The 27,735-nt window shown below is 45.6% G+C and overlaps 1 protein-coding gene and 1 pseudogene across 12 annotated transcripts in view; both read right to left on the minus strand.

The window, feature by feature from the left end:
• The window catches only part of LOC109896506 (neurexin-2), a 1,132,408-nt gene that overhangs the window by 276,406 nt on the left and 828,267 nt on the right, over window positions 1-27,735 (minus strand). The gene's annotated exons all lie outside the window — the stretch shown is intronic.
• On the minus strand, window positions 21,783-21,906 carry LOC116375372 (uncharacterized; annotated as a pseudogene).

Genomic DNA, 27,735 nt, shown 5'->3' on the forward strand with positions numbered 1-27,735 from the left:
ATGTTATTTTATTGGAACAGAAACACTAAACAAAATAACAAAGAGAGTGAAACGAAAACGAAGCAGTCCTGTAAGGTGCAGCAACACAACAGAAAACAACTACCCACAACCCATAGTGGGAAAACAGGCTGCCTAAGTATGGTTCTCAATCAGAGACAATGATAAACAGCTGCCTCTGATTGGGAACCATACCAGGCCAAACACAGAAATACAAAAACCTAGAACAACACATAGAATGCCCACCCCAACTCAAGCCCTGACCAAACTAAAATAGAGACATAAAAAAGGAACTAAGGTCAGGACGTGACAACCCCACAGAGCCCCAGGACAGCAACACAATTAGACCCAACCAAATCATGAGAAAACAAAAGATAATTGCTTGACACATTGGAAAGAATGAACAACAAAAAAACGGCGCAAACTAGAATGCTATTTGGCGCTAAACAGAGAGTACACAGTGGCAGAATACCTGACCACTGTGACTGACCCTTTCAAAGGAAAGTGTTGACTGTGTACAGACTCAGTGAGCGTAGCCTTACTATTGAGAAAGGCCGCTGTAGGCAGACCTGGCTCTCAAGAGAAGACAGGCTATGTGAACACTGCCCACAAAATGAGGTAGAAACTGCGCTGCGTTTCCTAACCTCCTGCCAAATGTATGACCATAATAGAGACACATATTTCCCTTAGATTACACAGATCCACAAAGAATTCGAAAAACAAACCTGATTTTGATCAACTCCCATATCTATTGGGTGAAATACCACAGTGTGCCATCACAGCAGCAATATTTATGACCTGTTGCCACAAGAAAAGGTCAACCAGTGAAGAACAAACACCATTATAAATACAACCCATATTTATGTTTATTTATTTCACTGATCTCTTGGCTACATAGCTGATGCACGCTGGACTGTCCATTAATCACGGTACCATTCTGCTTGTTTGTTTTATCTGTTGGCCCCGTTGCCTAGTCTACGCCATTTTACCTGCTGTTGTTGTGCTAGCTGATTAGCTGTTGTCTCACCTACTGTTTTAGCTAGCTTTCCCAATTCAACACCTGTGATTACTGTATGCCTCGCTGTATGTCTCTCTCAAATGTCAATATGCCTTGTATACTGTTGTTCAGGTTAGTTATCATTGTTTTAGTTCACAATGGAGCCCCTAGTTCCACTCTTCATACCCCTGATAACTCCTTTGTCCCACCTCCCACACATGCGGTGACCTCACCCATTACTACCAGCATGTCCAGAGATACAACCTCTCTCATCATCACCCAGTGCCTGGGCTTACCTCCGCTGTACCCGCACCCCACCATACCCCTGTCTGCGCATTATGCCCTGAATATATTCTACCATGCCCAGAAACCTGCTCCTCTTATTCTCTGTCCCCAACGCTCTAGGCGACTAGTTTTGATAGCCTTTAGCCGCACCCTCATACTACTCCTTCTCTGTTCCGCGGGTGATGTGGAGGTAAACCCAGGCCCTGCATGTCCCCAGGCACCCTCATTTGTTGACTTCTGTGATCGAAAAAGCCTTGGTTTCATGCATGTCAACATCAGAAGCCTCCTCCCTAAGTTTGTTTTACTCACTGCTTTAGCACACTCTGCTAACCCTGATGTCCTTGCTGTGTCTGAATCCTGGCTCAGGAAGGCCACCAAAAATTCAGAGATTTCCATACCCAACTATAACATCTTCCGTCAAGATTGAACTGCCAAAGGGGGAGGAGTTGCAGTTTACTGCAGAGATAGCCTGCAAAGTAATGTCATACTTTCCAGGTCCATACCCAAACAGTTCGAACTACTAATTTTGAAAATTACTCTCTCCAGAAATAAGTCTCTCACGGTTGCCGCCTGCTACCGACCCCCCTCAGCTCCCAGCTGTGCCCTGGACTCCATTTGTGAATTGATCGCCCCCCATCTAGCTTCAGAGTTTGTTCTGTTAGGTGACCTAAACTGGGATATGCTTAACACCCCGCCAGTCCTACAATCTAAGCTAGATGCCCTCAATCTCACACAAATCATCAAGGAACCCACCAGGTACAACCCTAACTCTGTAAACAAGGGCACCCTCATAGACGTCATCCTGACCAACTGGCCCTCCAAATACACCTCCGCTGTCTTCAACCAGGATCTCAGCGATCACTGCCTCATTGCCTGTATCCGCTACGGAGCCGCAGTCAAACGACCACCCCTCATCACTGTCAAACGATCCCTAAAACACTTCTGTGAGCAGGCCTTTCTAATCGACCTGGCCCGGGTATCCTGGAAGGACATTGACCTCATCCCGTCAGTTGAGGATGCCTGGTCATTCTTTAAAAGTAACTTCCTCACCATTTTAGATAAGCATGCTCCGTTCAAAAAATGCAGAACTAAGAACAGATACAGCCCTTGATTCACCCCAGACCTGACTGCCCTCGACCAGCACAAAAACATCCTGTGGCGGACTGCAATAGCATCGAATAGTCCCCGTGATATGCAACTGTTCAGGGAGGTCCGGAACCAATACACGCAGTTAGTCAGGAAAGCTAAGGCCAGCTTCTTCAGGCAGAAGTTTGCATCCTGTAGCTCCAACTCCAAAAAGTTCTGGGACACTGTGAAGTCCATGGAGAACAAGAGCACCTCCTCCCAGCAGCCCACTGCACTGAGGCTAGGTAACACGGTCACCACTGGTAAATCCATGATTATCGAAAACTTCAATAAGCATTTCTCAACGGCTGGCCATGCCTTCCGCCTGGCTACTTCAACCTCGGCCAACAGCTCCGCCCCCCCCCGCAGCTCCTCGCCCAAGCCTCTCCAGGTTCTCCTTCACCCAAATCCAGATAGCAGATGTTCTGAAAGAGCTGCAAAATATATAAAAAGACAGTAAAAAAGATAAAAGACAGTACTGTGCAGCCGTCTTCATCGACCTTGCCAAGGCTTTCGACTCTGTCAATCACCATATTCTTATCGGCAGACTCAGGAGCCTCGGTTTTTTCGGATGACTGCCTTGCCTGGTTCACCAATTACTTTGCAGACAGAGTTCAGTGTGTCAAATCGGAGGGCATGCTGTCCGGTCCTCTGGCAGTCTCTATGGGGGTGCCACAGGGTTCAATTCTCGGGCCGACTCTTTTCTCTGTGTATATCAATGATGTTGCTCTTGCTGCGGGCGATTCCCTGATCCACCTCTACGCAGACGACACCATTCTATATACTTTCGGCCCGTCTTTGGACACTGTGCTATCTAACCTCCAAACAAGCTTCAATGCCATACAACACTCCTTCCGTGGCCTCCAACTGCTCTTAAACGCTAGTAAAACCAAATGCATGCTTTTCAACCGGTCGCTGCCTGCATCCGCATGCCCGACTAGCATCACCACCCTGGATGGTTCCGACCTAGAATATGTGGACGTCTATAAGTACCTAGGTGTCTGGCTAGACTGCAAACTCTCCTTCCAGACTCATATCAAACATCTCCAATTGAAAATCAAATCAAGAGTCGGCTTTCTATTCCGCAACAAAGCCTCCTTCACTCACGCCGCCAAGCTTACCCTAGTAAAACTGACTATCCTACCGATCCTCGACTTCGGCGATGTCATCTACAAAATGGCTTCCAACACTCTACTCAGCAAACTGGATGCAGTCTATCACAGTGCCATCCGTTTTGTCACTAAAGCACCTTATACCACCCACCACTGCGACTTGTATGCTCTAGTCGGCTGGCCCTCGCTACATATTCGTCGCCAGACCCACTGGCTCCAGGTCATCTACAAGTCCATGCTAGGTAAAGCTCCGCCTTATCTCAGCTCACTGGTCACGATGGCAACACCCATCCGTAGCACGCGCTCCAGCAGGTGTATCTCACTGATCATCCCTAAAGCCAACACCTCATTTGGCCGCCTTTCGTTCCAGTACTCTGCTGCCTGTGACTGGAACGAATTGCAAAAATCGCTGAAGTTGGAGACTTTTATCTCCCTCACCAACTTCAAACATCAGCTATCTGAGCAGATAACCGATCGCTGCAGCTGTACATAGTCTATTGGTAAATAGCCCACCCTTTTTCACCTACCTCATCCCCATACTGTTTTTATTTATTTACTTTTCTGCTCTTTTGCACACCAATATCTCTACCTGTACATGACCATCTGATCATTCATCACTCCAGTGTTAATCTGCAAATTTTTTATTATTTGCCTACCTCCTCATGCCTTTTGCACACATTGTATATAGACTCCCCCTTTGTTTTCTACTGTGTTATTGACTTGTTAATTGTTTACTCCATGTGTAACTCTTTGTTGTCTGCTCACACTGCTATGCTTTATCTTGGCCAGGTCGCAGTTGCAAATGAGAACTTGTTCTCAACTAGCCTACCTGGTTAAATAAAGGTGTTCTCAACTAGCCTACCTGGTTAAATAAAGGTTAAATAATTTTTTTTTACTTTTGTACTGAACCATTTGCACATCTTTACAACACTGTATACACAGTTGAAGTCGGAAGTTTACATACGCCTTAGCCAAATACATTTAAACTCTTTCACAATTCCTGACATTTAATCCTAGTAACAAATCCCTGTCTTAGGTCAGTTCGGATCACCACTTTATTTTAAGAATGTTAAATATCAGAAAAATAGTAGAGAGAATGATTTATTTCAGCTTTTATTTCTTTCATCACATTCCCAGTGGGTCAGAAGTTAACATACACTCAATTAGTATTTGGTAGCATTGCCTTTAAATTGTTTAACTTGGGTCAAACTTTTCAGGTAGCCTTCCGCAGGCTTCCCACAATAAGTTGGGTGAATGTTGGCCCATTCCTCCTGACAGAGCTGGTGTAACTGAGTCAGGTTAGTAGATCTCCTTGTTCACACACGCTTTTTCAGTTCTGTCCACAAATGTTCTATAGGATTGAGGTCAGGGCTTTGTGATGGCCACTCCAATACCTTGACTTTGTTGTCCTTAAGCCATTTTCCCACAACTTTGGAAGTATGCTTGGGGTCATTGTCCATTTGGAAGACCCATTTGCGACCAAGCTTTAACTTCCTGACTGATGTCTTGCTTCAATATATCCACATAATTTTCCTTTCTCATGACGCCATCTATTTTGTGAAGTGCACCAGTCCCTCCTGCAGCAAAGCACTCCCACAACATGATGCTGCCACCCCCGTGCTTCACGGTTGGGATGGTGTTCTTCTGCTTGCAAGCATCCCCCTTTTTCTTCCAAACATAACGATGGTCATTATGGCCAAACAGTTCTATTTTTGTTTCATCAAACCAGAGGAGATTTCTCCAAAATGTACGATCTTTGTCCCCATGTGCAGTTGCAAACCCTAGTCTGGCTTTTTTTATTTTGGTTTTGGAGCAGTGTCTTCCTTGCTGAGCGGCTTTTCAGGCTATGTCAATATAGGACTCGTTTTACTGTGGATATAGATACTTTTGTACCTGTTTCCTCCAGCATCTTCACAAGGTCCTTTGCTGTTGTTCTGGGATTGATTTGCACTTTTCTGAGGTCTTGGCTGATTTATTTGGATTTTCCTGTGATGTCAAGCAAAGAGGCATTGAGTTTGAAGGTAGGCCTTGAAATGCATCCACAGGTACACCTCCAATTGACTCAAATGATGTCAATTAGCCTATCTTAAGCTTTTAAAGCCATGACATCATTTTCTGGAATTTTCCAAAGCTGTTCAAAAGCACAGTCAACTTAGTGTATGTAAACTTCTGACCCACTGGAATTGTGACACAGTGAATTATAAGTGAAATAATCTGTCTGTAAACAATTGCTGGAAAAATGACTTGTGTCATGCACAAAGTGGATGTCCTAACAGACTTGCCAAAACTATAGTTTGGTTCTGCTGGTGTACAGCAGTCTTTAAGTCATACCACAGATTTTCAATTGGATTGAGGTCTGGGCTTTGACTAGGCCATTACAAGACATTTAAATGTTTCCCCTAAACCACTCGAGTGTTGCTTTAACCGTGTGCTTAGGTTCATTGTCCTGCTGGAAGGTGAACCTCCATCCCAGTCTCAAATCTCTGGAAGACAAACAGGTTTCCCTCAAGATTTCCCTGTATTTAGTGCCATCCATCATTCCTTCAATTCTGACCACCATGCTTCACTGTGGGGATGGCGTTCTCGGGATGATGAGAGTTGTTGGGTTCGTGCCATTTATAGCATTTTCCATGATGGCCAAAAAGCTGAATTTTAGTCTCATCTGACCAGAGTACCTTCTTCCAAATATTTGGGGAGTCTCCCACTTGCCTTTTTCGAACACCAAATGTGTTTGCTTATTTTTTGCTTCAAGCAATGGCTTTTCTTCAGGCCACTCTTCTGTAAAGCAGCTCCTTCATGGTTATCTTTGGTCTCTTTGTTTCCTCTCTGATTAATGCCCTCCTTGCCTGGTCTGTGAGTTTTGGTGGGCAGTCCTCTCTTGGCAGGTTTGTTGTGGTGCCATATTCTTTCCATTTTTTAAATAATGGATTTAATGGTGCTCCATGTGATGTTCAAAATTTCTGATATTTTTTTATAACCCAACCCTGATCTGTACTTCTCCACAACTTTGTCCCTGACCTGTTTGGCGAGCCCCTTGGTCTTCATGGTGCCGCTTGCTTGGTGGTGCCCCTTGCTTGGTGGTGTTTCAGACTCTGGGGCCTTTCAGAACAGGTGTATATATACTGAGATCATGTGACAGATCACCTTAGATTACACACAGGTGGACTTTATTTAACTAATTATGTAACTTTGAAGGTAATTGGTTGCATCTGATCTTATTTTGGGGCTTCATAGCAAAGGGGGTGAACACACAAGCACGCACCAATTTCCATTTTTTTGTTCCATTTTTTAAACAAGTTATTTCTTTCATTTCACTTCACCAATTTGGACTATTTTGTGTATGTCCATTACATGAAATCCAAATTAAATAATTTTTAAATTACAGGTTGTAATGCTGATGAATACTTTTGCAAAGCACTGTATGAATAGAGAAAGAGAGAGAGAGAGAGAGAGAGAGAGAGAGAGAGAGAGAGAGAGAGAGAGGAGATGAATAGAGAGAGAGATGAATAGAGGGAGAGATGAATAGAGAGGAAGATATGAATAAAGAGAGATAGAGATGAATAGAGAGAGAGATGAATAGAGAGACAGACAGATACAGAGAAAGAGAGAGAGATGAAAAGAGCGAGAGAGAGAGAGAGAGAGATGAATAGAGAGGAAGATATGAATAGAGATAGAGATACAGAGAAAGAGAGAGAGATGAATAGAGAGGAAGATATGAATAAAGAGAGATAGAGATGAATAGAGAGACAGACAGATACAGAGAAAGAGAGATAGATGAAAAGAGAGAGAGAGATGAAAAGAGAGAGAGAGAGAGATGGATAGAGAGACAGACAGATACAGAGAGAGAGAGATGAAAAGAGAGAGAGAGAGAGAGAGATGGATAGAGAGACAGACAGATACAGAGAGAGAGAGATGAAAAGAGAGAGAGAGAGATGGATAGAGAGAGAGAGAGAGAGAGAGATGGATAGAGAGAGAGAGATGGATAGAGAGAGAGAGAGAGATGGATAGAGAGACAGACAGATACAGAGAGAGAGATGAAAAGAGAGAGAGATGGATAGAGAGAGAGAGAGATGGATATAGAGATAGATGGGTAGATGGAGGTATAGAAAAAAAATTGGAAGAAAAAAGTGACCAATACTGAGAGGGAGGGTGAGAAGAGGAGAGCTAAGGAGAGAGGAGTGGTACGGGGTGGAGGAATAGAGGAAGATGAGGGAGCAGAAAAGAGAGGGACCACAGAGCCACAAAGGGAAGGAGAGCATATTACCCAGCAGTCTCACAGTGAGATTTACATAACAGCCCTGTTAATCTGCAAGTACTATATCACCATGAACACCTTCATAATAATGGGGATCCACTGCTGTAAGCCTAAATACGGCTCAACCCATGTTGTGGCTCTACGGCTGAGAATGACAATACAGTGTCAGATCCAGGTAAAACCATGTACTATACAAAGTGGGTGATTGTTTACATGTCATCATTTCAGTGATACTTGTCATTTGTGAGAATATTATATAAAATACCGTTCAAAATCTTAACAGAGCATATTGAGTCATCAGGGGTCTAATCATTAGTCCAAAACGAGAGTTTCTATTGGACAAATTCAGGTAGGTCCCTCCCAGTTTAGTTCCGTTGGCTTCCATTTGGTTCTGTTTAGTTCCTAGTAAATACACCCCAGATGTGGTAACCAAGAGACCAACTGGTCCAAATGTTCCGGTTCTTAATAGCTTGATATCCATGATTATTGAAAGCTATACAGCCCCTCAGTCCTGCCAGGAGACATGGTTGGCCTTGGCCAGTGGGCTGGGCGATGTGTCTATTGAGCCCGAAAAAGGCTTCATGGCATGTTGTGTTCGGTCTAAACGTGCAGGCAGTGTTGAGCTCCGTACTGGGAGTACGATAAAATCACCCTGATCCAAGGCCAGTTTTTTCATTTTCCCCATAATGATAAAGCTCAGGATTTGAGAACCTAAGATGATCCTAGATCTGTGCCTAAAGGGCATCTTTACCTCAGAGTGTGCCTGGCTCACCTCAGCATGCCCGATGCCTTTAACATTCCTTTACACTGGGATGAAGGGACATCCCTGGGGAACCAATTAGGACATGTCCACTGTGTCTGTGACAGCTGCTGCTGCTGCTGAACCATCCAGCACCCTGCTACCACTAAACTCACAGCTCTTCAACATGAAGACAAGAGGTGGAGAGAGGTAGAGAGAGAGAGGTAGAGAGAGAGAGGTAGAGAGAGAGAGGTAGAGAGAGAGAGGTAAGAGAGAGAGAGGTAGAGAGAGAGAGAGAGAGAGAGAGAGATCAAGACAGGTGTGGAAAGAACAGCTGTGGTATTGTGGATCTTTGATCTCATGATAGGACTTTGCAGAATAGGAACTCGACAGAGATCTCAAAATGAGGGGTAAGTGTGGAAATAATAGCCAAGAGTATACTTCATCAAAGTCTTCATCTGTGCGATTCTGTTTCTCATTCTCTGTCTGTCTGTCTCTCTCTCTCTGTCTCTCCCTCTGTCTCTCTCTCTGTGCCTCTCTCTCTGTGTCTCCCTCTCTCTCTCTCTGTCTCTCTGTGTCTCTCTCTCTCTGTCTCCATCTCTCTCTCTGTGTCTCTCTCTCTGTGTCTTTGTCTCTCTCTCTCTGTCTCTCTCTCTCTCTCTCTCTCTCTCTGTGGCTCTCTCTCTCTCTGTCTCTCTGTGTGTCTCTCTCTCTGTATATCTCTCTCTGTGTATCTCTCTGTGTATCTCTCTCTGTCTCTCTCTCTGTGTCTCTCTCTCTCTCTGTCTCCCTCTCTCTCTCTCTCTCTCTCTCTCTCTCTCTCTCTCTCTGTCTCTCTGCGTCTCTCACTCTGTGTCTGTCTCTGTCTCTCTAACTCGCTCTCTGTGTCTCTCTCTGTCTCTCTCTCTCTGTCTCTCTCTGTGTCTCTCTCTGTCTCTCTCTCTGTCTGTCTCTCTCTGTGTCGCTCTGTCTCTCTCTCTCTCTGTCTCTCTCTCTCTGTCTCTCTCTCTGTCTCTCTGTGTCTCTCTTTGTGTCTCTCTCTGTTTCTCTCTCTGTGTCTCTCTGTCTCTCTCTCTGTCTGTCTCTCTCTGTCTCTCTCTGTCTCTCTCTCTGTCTCTCTCTGTCTCTCTCGCTCTCTGTCTCTCTCTGTCTCTCTCTCTGTGTCTCTCTCTGTCTCTCTCTCTCTCTGTGTCTCTCTCTCTGTCTCTCTCTCTGTCTCTCTCTCTCTCTGTCTCTCTCTGTCTCTCTCTGTCTCTCTCTGCGTCTCTCTCTCTGTGTCTTTCTCTCTCTGTGTCTCTGTCTCTATCTCTGTTTCTCTCTCGCTGTTTCTCTCTGTCTCTCTCTCTGTTTCTCTCTCTGTTTCTCTCTCTGTGTCTCTGTCTCTATCTCTGTTTCTCTCTCTGTCTCTCTCTCTGTCTCTCTCTCTGTTTCTCTCTCTGTTTCTCTGTTTCTTTCTATATTTCCCCCCTTTGCTTCTCTCTCTGTATCTCTCTCTCTGTCTCTCTCGGTTTCTCTCTATATTTCCCCCCTTTGCTTCTCTCTGTGTCTCTCTCTCTCTGTCTCAAATCAAATCAAAAATCAAATCAAATTTATTTGTCACATACACATGGTTAACAGATGTTAATGTGAGTGTAGTGAAATGCTTGTGCTTCTAGTTCCGACAATGCAGTAATAACCAACGAGTAATCTAACCTAACAATTCCAAAACTACTACCTTATACACACAAGTGTAAAGGGATAAAGAATATGTACATAAAGATATGATTGAGTAATGGTACAGAAAGGCATAGGCAAGATGCAGTAGATGGTATTGAGTACAGTATATACATATGATATGAGTAATGTAGGGTATGTAAACAAAGTGGCATAGTTTAAAGTGGCTAGTGATACATGTATTACATAAGATGCAGTAGGTGATATAGAGTACAGTATATACATATACATATGAGATGAATAATGTAGGGTATGTAAACATTATATTAAGAGCATTGTTTAAAGTGACTAGTGATATATTTTACATCAATTCCCATCAATTCTCTCTCTCTGTGTCTCTCTCTGTCTCTCTCTCTGTTTCTCTCTCTATTTCTCTCTATATTTCCCCCATTTGCTTCTCTCTCTCTGTCTCTCTCTCTCCGTATCTCTCTGTTTCTCCTCTGTCTCTCTCTCTCTCTCTCTCTGTTTCTCTCTGTTTCTCTCTCTGTGTCTCTCTCTCTATTTCTCTCTCTAATTCCCCCATTTGCTTCTCTCTCTCTGTCTCTCTCTCTCCGTATCTCTCTCTCTCTCTGTTTCTCTCTCTGTGTCTCTCTCTCTCTCTGTTTCTCTCTCTGTTTCTCTCTATATTTCCCCCCTTTGCTTCTCTCTCTCTCTCTCTCGCTCTCTGTTTCTCTCTCTGTATCGCTCTCTCTCTCTCTCTCTGTTTCTCTCTCTGTGTCTCTGTTTCTCTCTCTCTCTGTGTCTCTCTCTCTCTCTGTGTCTCTCTCTCGCTGTTCTCTCTCTGTGTCTCTCTCTCTCTCTGTCTCCCTCCCTCTGTCTCTCTCTCTCTGTTTCTCTCTCTGTGTCTCTCTCTCTCTGTCTCTCTCCCTCTGTGTCTCTCTCTCTGTTCTCTCCCTGTTTCTCTCTGTTTTCTCTATCTCTCTCTGTCTCTCTCTGTTTCTCTCTCTGTTTCTCTCCCTGTTTCTCTCTCTATTCCCCCCTTTGCTTCTCTCTCTCTCTCTCTCTCTCTGTTCTCTCTCTGTATCGCTCTCTCTCTCGCTCTCTGTTTCTCTCTGTGTCTCTCTCTCTCTGTGTCTCTCTCTCTCTCTGTGTCTCTCTCTTGCTGTTTCTCTCTCTGTGTGTCTCTCTCTCTGTCTCCCTCCCTCTGTCTCTCTCTCTCTGTTTCTCTCTCTGTGTCTCTCTCTCTGTGTCTCTCTCTCTCTGTTTCTCTCCCTGTTTCTCTCTCTGTTTATCTGTTTCTTTCTATATTTCCCCCTGTTTCTCTCTCTGTTTCTTTATAATTTCCCCCTGTTTTCTCTCTCTGCTTCTCTCCCTGTTTCTCTCCCTGTTTCTCTCTCTGTTTCTTCTATATTTCCCCCCTGTTTCTCTCTCTGTTTCTTTCTCTCTCTCTGCCTCTCTCTCTGTTCTCTCTCTGTTTCTCTCTCTCTGCCTCTCTCTGTTTCTCTCTCTGTTTCTCGCTCTCTGTTTCTCTCTCTCTGTTTCTCTCTCTCTGCCTCTCTCTCTGTTTCTCTCTCTGTTTCTCTCTCTCTGTTTCTCTCTACATTTCTCTCTGTCTCGCTCTCTGTTTCTTTCTCTCTCTGTTTCTCTCTCTCTCTGTTTCTCTCTGTCTCTCTCTCTCTCTCTGTTTCTCGTTCTGTTTCTCTCTGTCTCCCTCTCTCTGTTTCTCTCTGTCTCCCTCTCTCTGTTTCTCTCTGTCTCTCTCTCTCTCTGTTTCTCTTTCTGTTTCTCTCTCTCTGTGTCTCTCTCTTTGTTTCTCTCTCTCTGTTTCTCTCTCTTTCTCTTTCTGTTTCTCTCTGTGTCTCTCTGTGTCTCTCTCTGTGTCTCTCTCTCTGTTTCTCTATTTCTCTCTATATTTCTCTATCTGTTTTTATCTCTATTTCTCTCTATATTTCTCTCTCTGTTTCTCTCTATATTTCTCTCTCTGTTTCTCTCTATATTTCTCGCTCTATTTCTCTCTCTGTTTCTCTCTCTGTTTCTCTCTTTATTTCTGTCTTGCTCTCTAATCCCCCTCTTTTCTCTCTCGCTGAGTGAAAGTCTCTGCATAGTTTTTCTCCCATTGAACATCAAAAGAACAGAGGACTCATCCACACAGAAGAGAAAAGAGAGCTTGCGAGGGAGTGAAAGAAAGAAAGAGGGAGAGAGAAAGAAAGAGAGAGTTTTTTTGCATAACAGAAGCACTGCAAGTCTGAGAAAGTTTTAATTGGCGGAGTTAGGGCCTTACCCCTGATACAGATAGCCCTAGGTAGGTGCCGAACATGCTGCTTCCCTCTTTCCTACTGTTCTCCCCCTATTCTTCATGTAGGCTTCACTACTTCCCCCTGCTCTCCATCCTCTTCCTTTTCATTGTTTCTATATGTTTTCTTCCTCTTATTCTCTCCTCCTTTCTTCCCCTCTGCAGTCTTGATAAGACACCACGTCATTCAGCTCCACTTCCTCTGTTCCTCCTCTGTCTGTTGTCTTATGTGTCTGCAGAAAATCTATAGAAACAGATGACAATACAGGACTATACAACCTAAGTATAGTTTCAGGAAGTATTCATTTCCTCACACCATAGCAACATACACGACATGACCAAAAGTATGTGGACACCTGCTCATCGAACTTCCCATCCTTTGCTGATATAACAGCCTCCACTCTTCTGGGAAGGCTTTCCACTAGATGTTGGAACATTGCTGCGGGGACTTGCTTTCATTCAGCCACCATAGCATTAGTGAGGTCGGGCCCTGATGTTGGGCGATTAGGCCTGGCTCGCCGACGGCGTTCCAATTCATCCCTAAGTTGTTCGAAGGGGTTAAGGCCAGGGCTCTGTGCAGGCCAGTGAAGTTCTTCCATTCATTTGAAGGGATGTCCACATGCTTTTGCATATATAGTGTATTTCGCAACATAGGCAAAAATGATCATATCCTACTGAACATGTTCAAGTAGTCCCTCCCTGTTTCAGTCTGTTTTCTTCTGTTTCATGCTAATAACTACAATATTTTGCACCTAGCTTCAGACATCTGGTCAGAAAGCTATTTCCTGGACAGCGTGGCAAACTGGGGTCCTTCAAAGGTGTCTTTGGTTGGCAACCCCGTCGCCATGGTAACCACCTGCTGGGCTGTGTGATGAAAGCCCTTGTCGTTTTAATAGGAAGTGATCAACCTACCAATCTGACTCCAACTGGATACTGCCTGGGAGACGCCCCCTACCAAGCATAAATATTTCCTGAGCAACAAGCTGTGTCAGATTTGGCTTCAGGAGAACAAACGTCTTGCCCTTCCTTTGAGGACACAACATCGCTCAGTGATTAGTAACTTCCGTTCGGAACCCAGGTGAGCTATTGACAGAATTGAGTTCATTGAACTGCAGTGGCTGATGTGACTACTCGGTTTGCTTTCTTTGTCCTTCACCAAAACACTCCACCCACTCACTATCTATCATGATACCAGTATACGGGTGGGGAATTCACTTTTTGGTCCACCAGCCACTGTGGCAGGTAAATGAAAAAAACTACCAGCCACTCAGATTTTTTACCAGAGCAACATTTCATTCAAAACAATCACTAAACGGATGATTATGCTTTGTAATGTTTCTAAAACAGGAAATGTTTTATTAGTAAGAATTTATTTGTTTTTTTGCTACATTTCAGAGTTGCTTTATCAATGTATTTCAAATACAAATAAACAGTTGTACAACTGAACATCGAGAATCAACAAAGCGCCCTGCCACAAAATGCTGTACAGCTTATTTAGGATTATAGTTCTACGCTGATATTTCTTGCAAGGAGTACATGTGCACCTAAGTTGAAATTCAGGAGCACACAGTCAAGCACAATGTACACTCAAATATTTGAGTCATTATAGGTGAGACAAAAATGTTCAGCTGCCTCTTTTGTCACACCCTGATCCGTTTCACCTGTCTTTGTGATTGTCTCCACCCCCCTCCAGGTGTTGCCCATCTTCCTCATTATCCCCCGTGTATTTATACCTGTGTTCTCTGTTTGTCTGTTGCCAGATTGTCTTTTTGTTCAAGTCAACCAGCGGTTTGTGTTTCAGCTCCTGCTTTTTCCAGTCTCTCTTTTCTCGTACTTCTGGTTTTGACTCTTGCCTGTTCTGACTCCGAGCCCACCTGACCACTCTTCCTGCCCCTGCCCCTGAGCCTGCCTGCCGACTTGTACCTTTGCCCCCATCTGGATTACCGACCTCTGCCTTACTCTGAGCCTACCTGCCGCCCGGTACCGTTGCCCGACCTCTGGTTTACTGACCCCTGCCTGCCTTGCCCTGTCTATTGCCTGCCCTTGTTGGAATATTAAACTATTGTTTATTTGACGTGGTCACATGATAGGCCCGAGCCATGGCCTGTTCACCCCTATATCATCTGGAAGGCAAAGTCTATGCAAACGCTTCAAAGCTGGGACCGAGATACTGATAAACAGCTGACGCTTCACCTCTACTGCATCCGCATGCTCAGTCCACCGAATCACAAGCAGGAGGCCTAGAAACTGTCTGCTGGCCATTGTTCAGCAGAGTCCAGAGCAATGCGAGTGCTGGTTGGTTAGATGGTGGCAAAGTTCCTGGGTTGATTGTCACAATTGCCTCAAGAAATGCTCCTGACTGTTACTGCACCGACTGTGAGGCAAGTCTCTCTGGCTAACAACATCTGCTGAATGGCTATTCAGATCATGTAATAAAGTCAGCCTCAGCATACAATGCCACATTACAGACACAATAGTAGCATTTTCCACCATCTGTCCTTTCATAGTCCTGCAATTGCCCATCGGGGAAGGTTTCTAAACAGCGGCTTTCAGAGAGAGAACATTGTTCGTCAGCCCCTCCGTTGGTTAATAACCACTGGACTGATAGCTCACCCTGGATATGGTCTCTGTCCCTTAGTCCTTCCATTCAACAAAAGCCATCCCGCTAAACAACCATCAATAGCCTCAAAGGTTGCTGCATTGGTGGCTAATGAAAAAAATCACATATTAGCTGATGTCTGTGTTGTCTGATTACACTCCTGCAAACAAGGCCGCGCTGCATAATAACAGTGATTCGAACCAAAGTGCTCACTCGCTCCCCCTCCCCCCACAAGCCATACTCTCTTGAGCTGCATACAAGCCATGGAACTCTGATGGACAGAATTAACGTTTGCCACTTCCGACACCCCTGCCTGGCCTCTACATCTCCTCCCCCCTGTCTCTCTGCTCTTATCTCAGTAGGCGGCTGGTCACTTGGCCTTTCGGGCTCCAATGCAGACGCTACCGTTGACCTTCCAAGACGCAAGAGACAATTGCTCAATCTCCACCTGTAACTAGAGATTAATGTCTCTAGTCAGGTATCCAATCCAAGAGGTCCTCTATTTTCGATCAGTCTCTGGCATCTACTGCATTTTCTTCAGATTAAAGAGTGGGTTTGGTCTGCGGTGATGCTCAGCCAGGGACATTGCAAGTATTATGTCTAGCTACAACCCTTTTTTTGCTTCCTTATTAAGTGGAAGTGTCTTCACTCGGGAGGGCCTTGTGCAAATATGAGTAAAAGATCATCAAACATAACCTGCGTAGCTGTAACCAATATATTAAACGGTGCTGAAGGATTTAATACCTGGGCAAATAACGTTCTGATATGGAAAGAGCAAGGTGGATGTATATTCCCCTGCCAATCATTTCTCAATGCCGAGCACTACTTTCTTGAGATTGAAAGTCACCTTGCCAGATACTCTGGTTGCTAGGGCCATTCACCCCTTTTCAGCTCCCTCCCCCGCCTACTTCACATTGCTTTCTTATGATGAATTTCCTGTTTCCACTCCTCCCAAAAAAATGAGCTTAGGAGAGCAGTCCTTGACAAAAATATGGCAATTTAAGATGTGCTGCACGGTTCCGTAATGGGTTTGGCAACAGATCTCCGTCACACACCAAAACATTTAAGTAGGCATACACACACACACACACACAACTATTGTACACACAGCTCAGTTTTCAAGTTACTTTTCAACACTCTTTTACTTTTCAGACTTTTTATTTCTCCCCTCCTCCTGACTTCCCCCTCCATTTCTCCCCCCTCCATTTCACCCCCTCCTCCTGTCTCTTCCTCCATCTCTCCCCCTCCTCCTGTCTCCCCCTCCATCTCTCCCCCTCCTCCTGTCTTCCCCCTCCAACCTCCTGTCTCCCTCCTCCTGTCTCCCCCTCCATCTCTCCCCCTCCTCCTGTCTTCCCCCTCCAACCTCCTGTCTCCCTCCTCCTGTCTCCCCCTCCATCTCTCCCCCTCCTTCTGTCTCTCTGCAGAAATTCAGCCCAGCAGAGGGCTGTGCGTACTACAGGGTTGTCGTTTACTTGGCCCCCACAGACCCCAGAATGTTGGCTTTGTATGTAATGTTTAACAGCATAGCCACGTAACAGCGTGGACCCGGTCACTTGACAGGCCCGCTAGGCAGAGCAATCAATGACACCACTGCCTGCGTCGTCGTCAGCCCATCGCCGTACCTTTGACATGTCAGAGTTGATATCCTTCTGGCAGCTTCCCTCCACAGGGACGGCCTGTCACAGTGTCACCGCTGGCATTTCTCCCCATAAAACCCCAGCCAGACCACCATCACATCACAAAGGGCCCAAGTGTGATTAAGATCACACACGACATGCCAAACCCCCTAAAAGCCAGCTCCGCCAATGACATTCGACATTCTTATTCCTTCCTCACTGTGAAAAAAAATAATGAATTGGCGTTGAAGGTTAAGAGTGAGACACTTTATCCAATGGAATGTCAGTGTTGTTATCTGATGGTGTGGGGTTGACAGGTAATTACCACCCATGCTGGGTGGGAGATGGACTGGGACAGGTGGGAGTCAGGGCCTCATACCATGGTAATTAACCACCCTATCGGACAGACGGATGGACAGTCGTAGGGCAGACCCAGCCAATGGACAGACGGATGGACTGTCGTAGGGCAGACCCAGCCAATGGACAGACGGATGGACTGTCGTAGGGCAGACCCAGTCACCGGATGGACTGATAGACAGTTGTAGGGCAGACCCAGTCACCAGACAGACGGGCGGACAGTCGTAGGGCAGACCCAGTCACCGGATGGACTGATAGACAGTCGTAGGGCAGAACCCAGTCACCAGACAGACGGGCGGACAGTCGTAGGGCAGACCCAGTCACCAGACAGACGGGCGGACAGTCGTAGGGCAGACCCAGTCACCGGATGGACTGATAGACAGTCGTAGGGCAGACCCAGTCACCGGATGGACTGATAGACAGTCGTAGGGCAGACCCAGTCACCGGATGGACTGATAGACAGTCGTAGGGCAGACCCAGTCACCGGATGGACTGATAGACAGTCGTAGGGCAGACCCAGTCACCAGACAGACGGGCGGACAGTCGTAGGGCAGACCCAATCACCAGACAGACGGGCGGACAGTCGTAGGGCAGACCCAGTCACTGGATGGACTGATAGACTGTCGTAGCGCAGACCCAGTCACCGGACAGACAGGCGGACAGTCGTAGGGCAGACCCAGTCACCGGACAGTCATAGGGCAGACCCAGTCACCGGATGGACTGATAGACAGTCGTAGGGCAGACCCAGTCACCAGACAGACGGGCAGACAGTCGTAGGGCAGACCCAGTCACCAGACAGACGGGCGGACAGTCGTAGGGCAGACCCAGTCACCGGATGGACTGATAGACAGTCGTAGGGCAGACCCAGTCACCGGATGGACTGATAGACAGTCGTAGCGCAGACCCAGTGACCGGACAGACAGGCGGACAGTCGTAGGGCAGACCCAGTCACCGGACAGTCGTAGGGCAGACCCAGTCACCAGACAGACGGGCGGACAGTCGTAGGGCAGACCCAGTCACCGGACTGTCGTAGGGCAGACCCAGTCACCGGACAGACGTAGGGCAGACCCAGTCACCAGACAGACGGGCGGACAGTCGTAGGGCAGACCCAGTCACCGGACTGTCGTAGGGCAGACCCAGTCACCGGACAGACGTAGGGCAGACCCAGTCACGAAGACTAATTGATACAGGGAACCATACAAGAGAAAGGGAGAGGGAGAAGAGAAGAAAGGAAACCTTTTTTTCTTTTCTCCACAACCTCCCCTGCCTGTGTCCCGGCAGCCCACGTATCAGACATTAATCAAAGAGGAAAAGGAATTGTTTTCCCTCCGCGGCGTGGCGCAAAAAATAAAACATCTGCGTCTGGGAGAAGGGAGACGTAATGTTGCGTGACACTTCATATCGCCGAGTTAGAGGTCACCTCTCGGTGGCGAAGACAGAGAGAAACCACAGTGCCTTCTCTCCCCTGCATCTCTCCGCTCCCCTCCGTTCTTCTTCTCCATCTACCTGGCTTCCTGCGACACATAGAATCACGGGGGCCCTCAAACACAAACCCACAGACTCCCAGCACATAGTATGCAAACATTATCAGGGAAAGCTAAATGTAAATCTAATGAACATGCTCATGTACACATGAAGATACATACTGTACATTAGTTATGTGACCTGGAACTTCAATTAGAAGCGAAGGAAGCACTTCTATGTCCGCATTACCACTGCAGATGTTCGTCCAGATGACCGCTTGTGGACAGTGCTAATTCCCAGCATGCCAGAGTTTAATTATAATTGGCGCTGAGCTTTGACAGAGCATAACCAACGGTTGGGAGTAAAATGACACCATGTAATTAATGTGACTGGTGGGAAATTCTGATAAACTCTAGTCCTTTCATTTGGGGCAGGTGTATAATTTTCAAATGGGATAAACTCACGCAATCTTTCAACATTTAACATGGGAAATGGGTTTGGCAGGAAGGGAACGCAGCTCAAATCAAATTGCACTTAGGAAGTCATTTGAAAAATGCACGTGAATACCGGGGTTGTGTGGCACTTATGTCTCTTATGATTGTTAAAATGGAGCCAATCACTGAGCAGGATGCGTTTGGAGTCTGATCTATGCTTTTCAGCATGTCTGAGTACTCAGCAGTGCAGTCTATTGTCAATTCATTTTTTCAATCAATTTTACCTATAACCGGAGCTAAAAATGGCTACATATGTTCATGCCAATACAGTCAGAAGCCATTCTCTGATTGGATCAGTATAGTCACGCTAAATTATTCTGGTTTCAAGGGGCCAATCAGCTCACAGTAGCCTGAAACAAAGGTTTTGATTGCAAGGTTTGTATCACCAAATTGGATGAGTACAGTTATACAGTTATAGACTTTTCATAAGAGGACTCACTTGTTTTCAAGAGTTCCTTATTTTGTTCAGCAACGGAAATTCAATTATGAGCTCTACAGTTGCACAACAGTGGCCTTACAACAACATGGATAGGATTGACTCTTGACACTTATCAGACTGAGAGCCAATCATAACTGGCTAAACTGTAGTACTGCAGTAGTACCCTTTAATCCCTTAAGTGTTGCCTGTGCACCATAATCTCTACACCTGTGAGTGTAGTATGATAGATAGCTGGCGGACTGGGAACTTCCCTGCCTGAGATACTACAGCGAGGGTGGGGGAGAAACTGACACAGCAAGACGGATGACTGACAGATAAGGAACGCATTTCGTCCACGGGGGGAGTTGAGACGGGGAGCTGATGAACCCCCCCCCCCAATGGAAACCATGGTTCCCAAGAGGGGCCACAAATCACCCAAACTATCAACTCCCTTGCTCGCTCGCTCTCACGCTCCTCTCTTCACCAACCCCACTCTAAAAGAAAGAATGGGTGGTAAAAACCGAGCACCACAACAAGGGGGAGATGTTAATCAAGAGGAAGACGAGTTAAAGTGCCCGCAGGAAGCACCGATAAGGGCTAAAACGGGCAATAAATCATGGCTGCTGAGTGTCATCGGCCCCCAGACGGGGCCATGTTTCAAGGAGCCAGACAGAGGGGTAGACATTGGCTGACAGCGCCTGAGAAATCAAGCCCAGATGGAAGCTGTTTGTTTGGGTAGTAATTAGCTGTTACGCTAGTCGCTAGCAATCCATCTCACCTGAGCTAGAAACGTGAAGGGGCAAAGCCATTCTGAAGGACCTCGGGTTTACTTATTCCTCAGAGCTCCTTACCTTTCCCAGAGTACATCTTGCTCCAATAAGATATGCGTGTTAAAAGACAATTGTGAAGTACTGCATCAATCGTATCGCCAAAGAACAAGAGACTATTGATCCCCATTGTTCTAGGAGCCAATACTGGAAGAGGTGGAGATAACATCATCAGATCTAGACAGCAGGATCATCAGAGTTCACTGTGTTGGCCACTCGTCATCACGGCTCGAGGAATATACAACAGCAATGTGCTGTGCTACTGTGGGCGGCCCTAAGCTTTTTTAAGACACCACATACAAGTTTAATAGAAAAATGCTTAGCGAGGCCCAAATTACTGAATCACATTAAATGTGAATTTCCCAGTATTTAGAGAAAATGTTAGATGCCCGTTTCAATTTGGGCAATGGGGGGATTGAGGGAGAGAGAGAATACTCAGAGAACGGAGAGAAAATAGGTATTTAGACCTCGAGCATAAACAAGCATTAACAAGTCAAGTTTTTTCATTTGCATCCTAATGATCAGTGAAGCCAGCTAGGAGGATACTGTGAGCCTCAAATGTCTGCTTCCTGATTTACTGCCACTCTGAGCCGCTTATCCCGCCAACAGACTTTGCCCATTGGCTGTCAATTCTCTTCCACCCAATAAGAGCACAGTAGTAGCACAGGGGAGGAAGAGTAGGAGGATGAGGGCGTAAGCTTTGGAGAGGGAAGACGGAGCGGTTTGCTTTACATACAGGCCATTTGATAAGCCTTTTCTTCTCCGTCTCCCCCCGCTTAGATCAAGCAGACGTAACGGTTATCATCCCAGACAGATTAAAGACACGTCTCCTTTCGTAAGGAAGACGCCAGGGCACCATTGTACTATGCCCAATAGGATCCCCTTCCCCCCCTGGTGCCTTAGCGGCAGGTAGCCTGGCATGTTGGAGTGTTGGGCCAGTAACCGAAAGGTTGCTGAATCGAATCCCCGAGCTAGCCCACTGTTCCCCAGGCGCCGATGACGTGGATGCCGATTTAAGGCAGCCCCCCGCACCTCTGATTCAGAGGGGTTGGGTTAAATGCGGAAGACACATTTCAGTTGAAGGCATTCAGTTGTACAACTGACTAGGTATCCCCCTTTCCCTTAGCATCATCATACAGCGCCAATCTATTTTATAGCCTCCCAAGTTATCGCTATCACGAGTGAATATTGACCCGCTCGTGCCACACTACGTCTCTATTGTAATCCTATGAGCACAGTTATATTGTATATCTGGTTGTGTTAAAAGCCTTAGCATCACATGTCGATACACGGTCTACACCCACGGCTGTGTTAACAGTGAGTGTGTGTTAGCGGTCAGTGTACACTTTGAAAAAAATATTGAACCATTATTTAACTAGACAAGCCAGTAAAGGACAAATTCTTATTTACAATTACGGCCTACCCCAGCCAAACCCTAACGCAGACGACACTGAGCTAATTGTGGGCCACCCTATGTGACTCCTGATCACGGCCTGTTGTGATACAGCCTGGAATCAAACCAGGGACTGTAGTGACACCTCTTGCACTGAGATGCAGTCCCTTAGACCACTGCGCCACTCGGGAGCATTTAATATGTAGTCCACCGATAGGTATCAGATATTAAACTGATAAGAAGATACGACACTTGACCTTAGCCAAAAGGCAGAGCAGCGATCTAATGCTACATTTTCTAATTGAGATGTAGATATCTCCAAGATGGCTACATGGTCAATTATTTCTGCATTATTTAGGTGTGCTCCATGGGTGAATACCATTTCCATAGCTAGGGCTTTAGACTTGCACCTTTCAGAAAGGGAGAATATCCAAGCAATCCTCCCAGATTAATTATCCTGATCGGTGACGTGGTGGAGTGGAGCTCTGAAGGAAGAGGCTGAGGCATTGTGGCCTAGAACAGTGGGTCCAAGTGGGGCTTCAGCGCTCAGAGCAGGGTCCTATGGATCCCAGGGAGTGGGTCATAGATCAGGGTTTCCCAAACTCGATCCCAAGCCCCCCACCCGGTACACGTTTTGGTCTTTCCCTAGCACGACACAACTGATTCATATAACCAACTCATCACCAACCTTTGATTATTTGAACCAAAACGGGGGCCCCGGGGCCGAGTTTGGGAAACACTGTGTTAGAGGATGAGCTAGACTAGATTTCATCTTTCTCTCAGCATCCCTCTCCCTCCCTCCCTCTCTTCCTCCGTCCTTCCCCACCTCCTACTGTGCATGTCTCTCTCCTTCCTCCACTGCCTCAATTAATCTGCCCCCCCCCTTCTCCTCCTCCTCTTTGTCCCTTCCTCCCTCTGATTTAAGCCCAGTGGGCTGTTCTGAGCAGATGACTTGCTGGCACGTTAGTGGCAGGGGGCAGCAGCGAATGGGGAGGGTTTTCAGTGTGATGGATTCAGAGAGTGTCTGTCAGTCATCAGAGCCCTGACACAGATGTCTCAGACGGAGGAGCCAACTTCTGATGGTTTTCTTTCCACATCGGCTACGAAATTTGTTTGTGTTTGTGTGTGCGTGTGTCTCATAGACTTGCATGTGTGTGTGTGTGTGTGTGTGTGTGTGTGTGTGTGTGTGTGTGTGTGTGTGTGTGTGTGTGTGTGTGTGTGTGTGTGTGTGTGTGTGTGTGTGTGTGTGTGTGTGTGTGTGTGTGTGTGACTTTGTGTGGGCGAGGCAGCAGGGGATATAGTCTGTCTACTTCTTAGATGGCTCCATTTTCTAGGTTACATATCTCTCTGTGGGGTTGTTTCACAGACAACTGCAGAAGGGAAATGTTGGTTAGTTGTGGCACACCAAAATCAGTAGTCATATGCACTATATAGACTATATACTGTACCTATACCACATACATACAGTAATATAATTGAACTGAGAAACCTGATTCACGTAAAGAATAAGATCAAAATTCCAATATCCTATCCAGCGCCATCGAGACTTACATTCCTAATAGCCTGGAGGAACTAACCCAGGTGGAAATCGCTATCGGCATCCCATTCCATCCCTTGTGCACACAGTCAGTGAAATCTAGCGTAACTTAATAATATTACAACATCGAAAATACATGGATGTCATTTCCCAATGAATTGTGGGATGATGAGAAATAGTGTCTGAGTATGGGAGTAGTTAAACAACAAGCCCCAATGTTTCACATGTCACCAGGCAACTTTTCAACAAGCAAAGTGTCACCTGGTCACGTCGTCACGGTGACGTGTTTTCCAATCTCTTCTAAACTTGATTGCTGACATGCACAACATTTTGGGACTGTAGACAAATGAGAAAAAAGAAAGAATAAAAGAAAGTTTTTGCGTGGCGTTTTCCTTTAACGACCCAGATGGTGATTAGAGCATTGAAGAGGGACAGGACAGAGAAGGAGGAGGAGCATCACTCAGGTAACACGACACCTGTTAGGAGATGCATGGCAGAGACAACAAAGCCTTGCCCAGAAACACTGCTGCCTGGCAGAGCAGGAGGGCTAATGAACCAAGCAAGCTAACAATCATTTCTTACCAAGCTTCACCAGCAAATACTCTATATCGACTACTGCGTCTATATCGACTATCACTCACTATAACAGCTGACACTACTACTAGTAAGACCAATTAAACATGACTATCTTTATGTGTACTTTGTCATAGAGGTAAGATGAGATAAAACCCACTGATTACATATCTGGACACCAGAATAAAAGACACATCATGCAGCAGCATCTCGCCATTAGTATTTCGTACAACTCTTTCTTTCATCAGGAACTCTCTCCCTCGTTCTTTTTCTGCTTTGGAATGTGTCAGCCCATCCCCATAGGAATAACCAATCACATTATCCAGAGTTCAAAAACCAGCACCTCAAAGTCCGCCTCATCACCTGAACAGTGACATTATGGACCGATTTCCTGTCTGTCTGAGCTTGTTTTGCCTGCGAACCTGTCGGCTGGATTCCTAAAAAGCTACTCCCCTGTGGGAAGTTGATAAATATAACCACAGCTAAGCCAAACAATGAATCAACAACACAACAACAACAGGGATTTTGACTTTTTTTTTCTCACCAGAAAAGCTTAAAAAAACGAGAAACAAACTGTGATCTAAAGGACCGAGAGGAAAGAAAGAGGGGGAAAGAAAGAAAATAGGGAAGTAAGAACAGTAGCAGTAGCTGATGAAGCGCCAGCTCCTAAACCCTACAGCCTTGGGGAAAGGGGGGGACCTTTTCCAAAGCAGCAGCCATACATAATACAAGCCACTTTGTTTATTAATGGAGAGGGGTCTAGCAGAGACACAAATCCTCAGAGCTAGGCCCGAGCCGCGGCAGCTTTAATATCTAGCCGGATGCTCATTACATCACTGCGCCCTCTGAAGATCCGGCCATCGCTTTTCAATGCTATGCTCGCTCTTCTCTCGCTCTGCCACCTCCCTGCACTAGGCGGTGCTGCTTTCAAGTTCCTCGCCGGGGCTGCTGGGAACGGGATGAGAGGAGGACCTCACACTACAAGGCCACCATGTCCTCCACCTCCACCACTTAAAATGAGTAACCACAGAAAGATATGCATGGTGACTACGTGGGCAGTTCGCCATTGGGGAATCGACGGAGAAGACACTTTCTAGGAGGGCAGCCATTTTGACACAGCCATCCCTTCACCATGGTGCTTTATGGAGGAAGCGTGGTATCATTACGGTCACTATATGAATAATGCACATGGTGTAATATGTAACATTGAATCCATCCATCAGTACATAAAAGACCATTCTATTTGTCGTCATGGTCAACTGTCATAGAAGATCAGTCTATTTGTCGTCATGGTCAACTGTCATAGAAGATCAGTCTATTTGTCATCATGGTCAACTGTCATAGAAGATCAGTCTATTTGTCGTCATGGTCAACTGTCATAGAAGATCAGTCTATTTGTCATCATGGTCAACTGTCATAGAAGACCATTCTATTTGTCATCATGGTCAACTGTCATAGAAGACCATTCTATTTGTCATCATGGTCAACTGTCATACGGTCGAAACATTGTATATGTACATTTGCATGTAGTGAGTGTCAAAATCACCTTTTCCTTCCGTCTGAAACGAGAAAACGAGGAGGCTGGCATTTGGGGAACCACCAAATCACCCAAAGACTGATGTACCAGTTGGGGAACCACCAAATCACCCAAAGACTGATGTACCAGTTGGGGAACCACCAAATCACCCAAAGACTGATGTACCAGTTGGGGAACCACCAAATCACCCAAAGACTGATGTACCAGTTGGGGAACCACCAAATCACCCAAAGACTGATGTACCAGTTGGGGAACCACCAAATCACCCAAAGACTGATGTACCAGTTGCAAAGAATAACAATCTGAAAGTTATTTCCATTCTGTGGCGCCGCAGCGTGACATGATGAGCAGCCAGTGAACGGCGGTGGCGGCGGTGGGGCTGGTTGGGCAGAGCATTGATCAAAACTTTCTCTGAGAGGATCCTTAGCACCTCTACACAGCACCTCCGCTGGGCAAAGTGCTTTCTCTCTGCCTCTGCCTCTTTCACTCACTCCCTGGTTTTAATAGAAAAGCTATGAATGGGGACACCTGGCAGCAGAAATCTCTGGTCCCAGTGGGGATGTATGACACCTTATTTCCTGTCAGGCCTAATGTGAAAGAAAGAAAGACAGGGGAAATCAATTCAAACAGAGGAGCTGGCTAGGTAGATGGCTACAGGGTAGAAAGAGCTGCTTGGGTTGCTGATGAATGTCAGCCACCGCAGACGTTCATATGGTCTCATAACGAGGCTCGTGGAACCAATCAGCAGATATTCCCGTTAGGAAGATGATGTTGATGTTACTGTCATTCCAGGTTGCATCTATTTTTATTTATTTTATTTATTTCACATTTATTTAACCAGGTAGGAAAGTTGAGAACAAGTTCTCATTTGCAACTGGGACCTGGCCAAGATAAAGCATAGCAGTTTGACACAATACAACAACACAGAGTTACACATGGAATAAACAAAACATACAGTCAATAATACAGTAGAACAAAAGAAAACAAAAAGTATATATACAGTGAGTGCAAATGAGGTTAGTTAACTAACCTCATTTGCACTCACTGTATATATACAGTATATACAGTATATATACATACGGAAGTAAATAGGCCATGTTGGCGAAGTATTTACAATATAGCAATTAAACACTGGAATGGTAGATCGGCAGAAGATGAATGTGCAGGTAGAGATACTGGGGTGCAAAGGAGCAAAATAAATAAATAAATAAATACCAGTATGGGGATGAGGTAGGTAGATAGATGGGCTGTTTACAGATGGGCTATGTACAGGTGCAGTGATCTGTAAGCTGCTCTGACAGCTGGTGCTTAAAGCTAGTGAAGGAGATGTGAGTCTCCTGCTTCAGAGATTTTTGCAATTCGTTCCAGTCATGGGCAGCAGAGAACTGGAAGGAAAGACGACCAAAGGAGGAATTGGCTTTGGGGGTGACCAGTGAGATATACCTGCTGGAGTGTGTGCTACGAGTGGGTGCTGCTATCTACGCTCATGCAGCGCCTGTCTGTGGTCCTGCTGGGTACTTGACCTTACCTACAAAATAGCCTTCCGTACTGCAGCAGCGAACCACAACTAGAAGCACAGTGAACACAGACCAACTCAAACACAGCAGCCTGAGGCCTAAAGCTGACAGCTCTGCGAAAACACAATCACTATGAGATACACACACATACCCTCACGCACACACACACGGCATGGAGGCACAGTACAGACACGACAGCGCCTTCAGTAAATATTCACACCCGTGACTTTGTCCACATCTTGTTGTGTTACAAAGTGGGATTCAAATGGATTTAATTGCATTTGTATTTTTTTGTCAACGATCTACACAAAATACTCTGTCGAAGTGGAAGATGTTTTATTTTATTTTAATTAATGGAAAATAAAACACTCATATATCTTGATCAGATACGTATTCAACCCCCTGAGTCAATACATGTTAGAATCACCTTGATTACAGCTGTCAGTCTTTCTGGGTAAGTCTCTAAGAGGTTTGCCAACCTGGATCGTACAATATTTGCCCAATATTCTTCTAACAATTCTTCAAGCTCTGTCTAGTTGGTTGTTGATCATTGCTAGACAGTCATTTTCAAGTCTTGCCATAGATTTTCAAGACGATTTAAGTCAAAACTGTAACTAGGCCACTCAGGAACCTTCAATGTTATCTTGGTGAGCAACTCCAGTGTATATTTGGCCTTGTGTTTTAGGTTATTGTCCTGCTGAAAAGTGAATTTGTTTCCCAGTGTCTGTTGGAAAGCAGACTGAACCAAGTTTTCCTCTAGGCCTTTGACTGTGCTTAGCTCTATTCCATTTCTTTTTATCCTGAAAATCTCCCAAGCATACCCATAACCTGATGCGGCCACCAGCATGCTTGAAAATATGAAGAGTGGTACTCAGTGACATTTTGTGTTGGATTTTCTCCAAACATAACACTGTATTCAGGACATTTGTTTTTCTCAGTATTACTTT

This window comes from Oncorhynchus kisutch, linkage group LG9 (assembly GCF_002021735.2).
Source record: "Oncorhynchus kisutch isolate 150728-3 linkage group LG9, Okis_V2, whole genome shotgun sequence".
Classification (NCBI taxonomy): domain Eukaryota; kingdom Metazoa; phylum Chordata; class Actinopteri; order Salmoniformes; family Salmonidae; genus Oncorhynchus; species Oncorhynchus kisutch.